This window comes from Heterocephalus glaber, unplaced genomic scaffold (genome assembly GCF_053883595.1).
Source record: "Heterocephalus glaber isolate CG9 unplaced genomic scaffold, H.glaber_assembly_v1.0 deba00001444, whole genome shotgun sequence".
NCBI classification, from domain to species: domain Eukaryota; kingdom Metazoa; phylum Chordata; class Mammalia; order Rodentia; family Bathyergidae; genus Heterocephalus; species Heterocephalus glaber.
This window is the reverse complement of record NW_028258297.1, coordinates 10,874,046-10,881,012: the sequence shown is the minus strand read 5'-3', so window position 1 is coordinate 10,881,012 and position 6,967 is coordinate 10,874,046.

Here is a 6,967-nt window from a genome sequence, read left to right as displayed (position 1 = left end):
ACCTGCCACTGGGGGACTTCATCCGGAAAGGAAAGGAAAGAAATGGGCTCTGGACACATCAGCAGTCTCTGCCACACTTAAGACAAATAAAGGCATAGGGTTGGGGGCGGGTTGCATTCCCTACAGGATGCCAGAATAAAATGATAATATGCCCAAATTAAGTAGATGTCCTTCCTCAAATGGTTTTTAATCCTGCAATTATATCAGGCTCTGAGTGCCTTTTACAGACAGGTAAACTGAGGCTCGAGGTAGTTGAGTGAGTAGTCCGGCGGCCCAGGGCAAGAGAGTAGGAAGCCCTTCTGCTCCTCATCACGTCTTCCTCCCTTCTGCCTATTCCCTCAGTTTTTTCTTCAGTTGAGCAGCTGGATCTTGCTGTCTGCTAAGCTGGCTGGGTGTAATAGTTAAACTGATTGTGTCAACTTCAGTGGGAAGTACCCAACTAAATTGAATCAGTATAGTTTTGGGTGTGGAAGACCCACCCTGGGTGGGCTTGTCACTTGAATGGTATAAACGGGAAACAATGAAGGAAGGCTCTCCTTTGTTTCTTCAGAGGAGCTCCAGTCTTCACCTTCACCTTGGAGATCATTTCCTGTCTTCCAGTGCAGACCCATCAGCCTTCCATCTCAGACACTTTGGCCTCCTGATACAGAATCACTCGGGACACCACAGCCTTCAACTGGATCCTTCAGATCTCCCGCGCACAGATAGACCTTTTGCATTCTTCCACACCTGACTCTGTGGCGGCGGAGGCAGGGATTGTAAGCTTACCTTGTAAATTCTTATATATTTGTATATCTTGCTTTAAATCTGTTTCTCTAGTAAGCACTGACTAATACATTGGGTTTTGGGAAAACAGAATACAAACATATTTTTCAACAGGGAGAATTTAATATAGGGGATTAGTTGACAAGATCTTGGAAGACTAAGCAAGGCAAAAGAGGACACTGAGCAACCAGCTAGGAACTACAGGAAGCAGCCACCACCCTTGTGACTGAGAAGAGGAGGAAGAAATCCGGGGGATCACAACCCAGAAACTTGGAGGAGGAGGAGCCCTGGGTAGCTGGGACCCAGGACTTCAAACCTCTGGGGAGAGAGTGAGTGGCCACTGGCCCTGGGAATGTGAAAAAGACCAGAAGCTGAAATCGACCTTGGGAACAAGGTAGAGTTGGCTACAGCCAGCAAATACAAAGAAGCAAGCTCCTTCCTCCTCTCCAATCCCTCCAGCCTCCTGCAGGACGCCCTTTTGACAGGAAACTAATGGAATTCAGTGAGGCAAAGCAGAAATGTCATTTGTAGTCACAGCCCAACACCATGCAGCAGAGCACAGAAGGTATGTTTGGAGCCAAGCAGAGACAATTTAACAACTACCCAGAGATTTTGACTGCATGTACACTGCAAGCTTCTACAGACCTGAAGCTAATCTCTCCAAGCCAGTGTGGACCTGGTATCTTGAGCATCTGTCTTTTGATATATTGGCTTATAGAAACATGTTCTGGTTTAGATAAAAAAAAAAAAAGACCCCCAAAATCTCATGTATTCAGAGGTGGGGCTTTCAAGAGGGCTCTAATTTTGTCACTAGATGAATCCTTTGATGAGGTCATAAATGTTGTCACAATGACAGAAAGCTGGGTAATACAGAATGCAAAATGTGCCATCACTTTGAAATAGTTTTCTTGTAAAATTAAATATGCGTGTGCTGTACAACCTGGCAGCCCTCACTTAGATATTTATCCAGAAGAAAAGAAAGCACCTGCCCATGCCAACATGTATGCTTGGATGTTTGTAGCAGTTTTGTTTCCACCCCAAACTAGAAACAACTCCAATGTCCATAAACTTGTGAATAGATAACAAATTGTGATGTAGCCATAAAATAAAATACTCCTTGGCAATATAAAGAATGAATTACTGATGTCTACCTCAACTTTGATAAATTTCAACAGCGTTATACTATGTGAAAAAAACCCCAGGCACAAGAGATTACCTATTCTATGATTCTTTGTATGACATTTCAGGAAGGACAACATAAGAATGCTCAAAAGTAGATCAGTGGCTGTCAGGCCTGGAGCTGGAGGGAGGTGACTGGGTGCAAACGAGCAAGAGGAATCCTTGGCGATCATATAAGTGTCTTCCATTGTGATTATGGAAGTAGTTACATAATTGTCAAAAACCATGGGGTTGTATATTTTGAGTTGGTGAGTTTGATGAATATGAACTATACTTCAATAGAGCTGATTTTTAAAAACCAAATAAAATGTTACCGGAAGAGGCACTTTCTTCTCTTGCTATCAATACCACCAAGCCTAAATCCAACAATGTCACTCTTACTGAAAACACTTAGAGGGTTGCTTCCCTCTCTGAATGAAATGCAGAGAACTACAGTGGCCTACAAGTCCATTTGCTCCACTTACCCACCCCAACATTTAGAGGGCCTGGAGCAAGAGCAGAAGAAAAGGTCCATGCATCATGATCCTAATTCTGCACAGTTCCAAGTCAAGTCAAGCCAAGCAACTGCCAAAGAGTGAGTTCCAACCTCCACTCTTGACAAATATAACTTCAGGACAACCTGGAAGGCCAGGTTCAAACTAAGAGTCCCTTGATTCCTTGGAGTTCTGTGCCAGAAGCTGATGGCATTGACAGCTAGGCCGCAGTCTATGCCCCTTCTTGCCTTTCTAGCCCAGTTCCATCTAAAACTGTGAGGCTTCTTGCTGGGCTCCTGTGTAAATTTGTGTTTGCAACCTCTGGAGGGCTGGGTTGGGGATGGAACTAGGGCAACTGGAGGCTAAATATGTTTCTCCACAAATGGTGCTTGGCTCTGTGTTCGTGCATTCCTGTATGTGAGAATGCACATGTACAGACATGTGTGTGCATACGTGTATATAAGCTCATGTGGTGTGTTTATTTCAACAGCAGTGTGAGCTGTTTGGAGACAGCTATAACATTTTTACGGGCTGCAAAGCAGATGCTAAATGAATGCTTGTGTAGTGAATGAATGAACGAATGCCAGTGCAGCAGTTATTAACAGCATGTTTTGGAGTCAGCCACAGCGAAGGTCCAAATGTTACCGTGACACTCACTAAGTCGCTTTGATTTCGTCTCCTAATCCCCTAGAGCCTTAATTTCCTCTTCTCCAAGACAGGGATAAGCACATCACTCATTTTATGGGTGTGGTGTGAGGAGTAAGTAACAATAATCAAAGCCAACACGTACTGAGCTGGACTGTGGGCTTTGCAAGTGCTAACTCATATGCAGCTCCCTGCAGTGTTACGGGGTTGGGTGTTACACTGAGTGAACTCTCGGTGCGACTTGGCTGTTGTCATATTTATGACCGAAGGAGAGGAAGGTCAGTATCCTGAGCCCGGGGGCATCTTCTCCTGAGTTCTTCTCAGACTGACTGATGGGAGTTTCCAGGAGACACAATGGGTAGCAGCAGGCAACCATCTGCCTGGCCCGCTTACAACTCGACCCTCGGCTGATCTGGTCCTTCTATCGCGCTTAGCACATCCATCCTCGAGGTGGCGCTGCAGAGCGGGAGCCCGGCTGCTGAGTTGCGGCGCCCCCTGGTGTTCGGTTTTCAACAATGCTGTGATTAGTGTCTAGCTTTTCCACAAGGGGGCGAGGCAAGAGTGGATGGCAGATATGGGTGAGAAAACCGCATTGAATGTGATTGGTTGTGTGACAAAGAGGACCAAAGTCAGGGGAGATAAAGAAGGGAAGGACCAGATCATTACAAGGAAATTATCATCTAGAGCCTAGCACATAGTAGGTGTTTGGCACATAATAGGTGCTTAATGCATTTTGAGCAGATGATCCTATGAGGCAAATGTTATTATGACCATTTAGAAAGATGAGCAAGGAGACTCTGTCGGAGAGCCAGGGCATGCGCGCTTCAGAGCCAGTCTGCCTCCCAGAGGAGGAGGGTGGGTGCCCTGCCTTCAGGACTCTTGCTGTCTCACTGGCTTCTTCCACAGCCTTCTTTCCTTCAAATGCTGTCCCAGGCCTGCCAGAGCTACCTGTTTACGGCTCAGGGATGAGGTCCAGTGAAGTTCCCCTCGTAAATTATAATGGCAGACACAAGTGGGCCAGGATTGGGGAATTCAGTGTGTGAGGGATCCCCAGGAATCTTGCTCAGTCCCATCAGGGATTTTCCTTCTCTTCCCCAGGAGAGCAGCTGACACAGACAGCGGGCATCTGCTGGTTTCTGAATGAGCTCCTGACCTCTCCAGGTCCTGTGCTGATGCCCTGAGCCCTTAGGCAGTTTCTTTACCCCCACATGGGGCTCCTATCTGTGCACCCTTGCACCTCCATGAAGAAGCTTTGAAAGGTGCTGTGCACCCCGAAATCTGCACATCCATCTGTGGTTCAGGTTCCAGGCATGTATTCAGCCTGCCCCTTGTAAGGAGGCTATGAACGGGCATCAGTATGAACACTCTTGTCCCTCAGAGATGCCCTTTCCCCAGCATTTGCTTTTGAGTTCTTGAGTCTATTTTTTTCAGCACCCATCCTTTCTGTCACTGTTAGACTGTCACTTAACCATTGCCTGTCTCTGACTGCTGCTGGCAGCTTTTCTTTCCTCCCAACTCCCTGCTTCAGATCTCAAAGTTGACAGTTTGGGGTGTGCTCTCAAAGCAACCTGATGGGAAGGGAGATCCAGGTGCTTTCTTCTGGGAGTCAAATGTACAAACTGGTATGGTGGCCTTTGGGCTCCCAGTTCGAGACACTCAATGGTGTTTTCATGTGCATGGAGAATGGAGGTTATCAGAAGTTGGCTGTCCATTTGGGAGAGGTCACATCAGGTGTTCTTTTGTACCTTCCCTGAGACAGACACTTGCCTAGGGAATGTGCCAGGAGTCTGGCTCCTCTTCCGGATCATTCTGCCCCCTGCAGCAGTGACGGCAGCCAGTGGGGGACCTAGCATGGGAGACCTGGCAAAGGGACAGGGGAGAAGGCCAGGAACTGCCACACAGCAGCAGGATGGCTGCCCACTGCTGACCGAGTGTCTGGTCTCAAATTACACCATATCAGAGTTCTGGCATAAAATTAGCAGCAGTGCTCTGTGTGAGAGCAGCCAGAGAAATACTCATATTCAGCAGAACCAGGCAGGGACAGAAGAAAGAGAGAGAAGGAGCCTGGAGGGGAACAGACACACCCATGTCCCCCACTGCAGAGGTGGCTGCCCAGCCTCTGAATCAGGTCACAGGAAGGCTCTTGGGGTGGAGGGGGTTGAGTTGAGGAGAGGCAAGATCTAGGGAAATCTGGAGTCATGAACTTGAGGGCTCATCTCACCTGACATACGCACACGCACACACACACACACACACACACACACACACACGGAAACCAAGGAACATGAATAAGAAATTTCGAGAGGTCTTGCATTTTTCATTCATTTTTTGCATGAATTTTTACCACAACCCCACTAAGTAAGCCTATCTTTGAAGACGAATGAAGAAAGATTCAAAGAGAACCTAGCGGTGTCCCCCGGAACACTCCATCTAAACATCCTTGTGACAATAGTCATTACGTACCCACTTAGATTTTCATGTCGAAAGATATTCTTCCTGTTCACAGCATCACCATCAGACGCATTATATGTTCTTTTATAGACACAATATAAACACATGCACGCTCACCGACACATAGTGTGAGTTTATACACAAATGTGTATTTTCAGCTACACACAGAATACACTCATAGTTTACACAATCCGATGTCAGTGCTCAACTACACTTCCTTGCTGAAATGGTTCTGTCACTTCCTATCCTCTTGATCAATGCCTCCTCTCCTGTCAGCAATGGCCAGGTGCCATGAACAGGCCTGTCTCATTGCTGCTTGGTTCATGAGTGCCTCCTGTAGCCATGGCCTGGTTGGAGTCATAGTTGGTATCATTTCTAATTCCTCAGGTGTGAATTCTTCCATATGCTGGGTCTGTGTGCTGTCTATCACGGTATACACATTTTTTATGTGATTCACAATTTTGATCTGTGAGCTCCCTGCAGGCTCGGTAACTCCAAATTGTTTTTACGCAATGCTTCAGCTGACAATTTCTGCACTGTGCAGGCAGCTTACATCTGGACCTTGCACCGGTGTAGGTTATAGGCTTGAGGCTCTGGCCTGGTGTAATGTCCTTTATTCCAGCCAAGGCCTGGAAGGTACCTCTACTCCTGTGGTGATCCCAGGCTGACAGCTGAGGAATTCTGTTCCTGTAATGGGTTCTGACACCCACCTTCACATTGGGAGCTCAGGTTTGAATTCATGACAACAGAAGGACCAGTATCCTGAACCTGGTCCCAAACCAGGCATTAAAATTTCAGCCCCCAGCACTCTGGGACGCTGAAGCAGGAAGGCCAAAAGTTCAAGTACAGTCTGGGTGATTTAGTGACTCAGTGAGATCCTGTCTCAAAATAAAAAATAAAAAGGGGCTGGGGATATAGCTCAGTGTCAATGCTCTAGGTTCAAACCTTAGTACTTCCAAAAAACCCCCCAAAACAAAAAAAAACCCAGGAAACAAAAAACAAGAAACCTCAGCCCAATAACATGTACCAACCCCTGCTATTCCCATGGGCTATGTGGGCTGTGACCCCTTCTTGCTGGTATAGATTCCTGTTCTCTCTCTTAAAACCTGAAAATCACATATTCTTGTTTTTGAGCTGGGATTTGTATCCTTAAAATACCTAAAATCATGGTACTCAGCATTTCACGTGGTTGCAGTATCATGGGAAGCTTCACCTTCTGCTGATCCTGACATCTTGATTTACCTCTGTGGTTCAAATGTCTCCTTCAATAAACAGCTATTGGTTGAGCATCTCTCTCCCTTTTTCTCCTTTCTTTCCCCCTCCTCTGACTTCCTCCAGTTCTCTGTCAGGCTCCCAGGGAGTCCCCGAAGGGTGCTGGTCTCATGGCACCTATGGCCTTGCCTGGTGGGGAGACCTCACTGGGCCAGGGCTGTGGACTGGGCACAGGGCAGGTT